Here is a 1,890-nt window from a genome sequence, read left to right on the forward strand (position 1 = left end):
CAAGTCCAATCCGTCAAGCTCCTCGGAGTGCTCCACTTGCCAAACGTGAGGTTGTAAGCCAAATAATAAAAGAAATGAGCGAGAGTGCTGTGATTGAACCAACAGCGAGCCCATGGAGTTCGCCGGTAGAACTTGTGAAGAAGAAGCATGGTCAAATGCGGTTCTGCGGAACCGGAAACTAAATGATGTGACGAAAAAGGACAGCTATCCACCTCCCAGGATCGATGATGCTCTGGAACAAAGTGGTTCTCAACACTCGACCTTAAGAGCTGTTATTGGAAAGTGGAGGTAAGTAAAGAGGAAAAGGAGAAGACAGCTTACAGCGTTGGAGATGGTCTGTGGCAATTCACGGTGATGCCATTTGGATTATGCACGCTCATGCCACTTTTGAAAGACTTGGTCCATGTGCTTAAGGGACTGCATTGGAAAACATGTTTGGTGTATCTAGACGACATTATCGTATTGGGTAAAAGCTTTGAGGAACACCTCAATAATTTGGAACACGTTTTCCAGAGAATAGCTGGCGCTGGTCTGAAGCTAAGTCCTAAAAAGTGCTCACTGTTCAAGAAGGAGGTGAACTACTAAGGGCACAAGGTGACAATGGAGGACATCTGCACTGCGCATGAAAAGATAGAATCAGTAAAGGATTGGCCAAGACCTAGGAACTTGCACGAACTACGAAGTTTTCTTGGGCTATGCACCTACTACCGTAGATTTATTCCGAATTTCGCCAGCGTTGCTAATAGCCTCCGCGAGCTCACTAGGAAAAATAGAGCCTTCGAGTGGAACAAGAGGCAGGAGCTATGCTATGCTATGCTAGCGTATCCCGTTCCAGGTGCAACATTAATTTTGGATACGGATGCTAATGGTAATGCCATAGGAGGCGTACTGTCGCAAGTAATTGATGGGCAGGAGAAAGTAACTGCCTAGTATAGCCGGTCGATTGGAAAACCACAGAGGAAGTACTGCGTAACTCGGAGAGAACTACTAGCGTTGGTCGAGTGCGTCAAACATTTCCACAAGTACCTCTATGGGCAACGTTTCCGAGTTCGAACGGATCACGCAGCGTTGAAGTCGTTACTACAGTTCAAGAATCCAGAAGTACAGCTAGCTCGGTGGAGTGAGAGACTGCAAAGTTATGACTTCGCTATTGAGCACCGCAAGGGAAGTGTCCACGGAAATGCTAATGCCATGTCCCGTCGACCATGTAGCCTGGAATATAAACACTGCTCAAAAGCTAAGGCCAAAAAAGACATTACTGACGTCCCGCTAACGACAATAACACCAGCGGAAAAGTGGAAGGAAGAACAGCTACGAAAGTGTCAACAGGAAGATCCAGATCTGGAGCTATTGATGCATGGACTCGAGATGGACAGACGGCCAACTAAGGAGAAAATGGCAGCGGAAAGCCCTATCGCAAACGCATACTGGGCACATTGGAACAGCTAGAAGGTAATCTCTGACTGTTTGCATAGGGTATGGGAAAGTGAAAATCGCCAGTGCTCCCGCAACCTAATATTAGTTCCAAGGGTAAGAATTTAGGATGTACTCAAGGAATTCCACAACAGTCCTAGTGGAGGGCACCTGGGAATCACGAAAACCTTGGAGAAGATTAAGCAGAGGTTCTATTAGGTTGATTCTCGGCAACCAGTCGCAGAGTGGATTCCTAACTGCGCGGAGGCTATTGCAGCTAAAGGGCCAAACTCCAGAAGTCATGGCCAGATGAAGCAGTATAACTCAGGTGCACCATTCGAGCGGATTTCCAGGAATGTAGCAGGTTCATTTCCTATGAGCGCACAGGGAGACAAATACATCCTTGTGGTTATGGACTACTTAAGCAAATGGCCGGAGTTATACATTTTCAAAACCAGGACGCTAAACCAGTAGCGG

This window comes from Rhagoletis pomonella, unplaced genomic scaffold (genome assembly GCF_013731165.1).
Source record: "Rhagoletis pomonella isolate Grant_MI unplaced genomic scaffold, Rhpom_1.0 Rhpom_scaffold_01264, whole genome shotgun sequence".
Lineage (NCBI taxonomy): Eukaryota > Metazoa > Arthropoda > Insecta > Diptera > Tephritidae > Rhagoletis > Rhagoletis pomonella.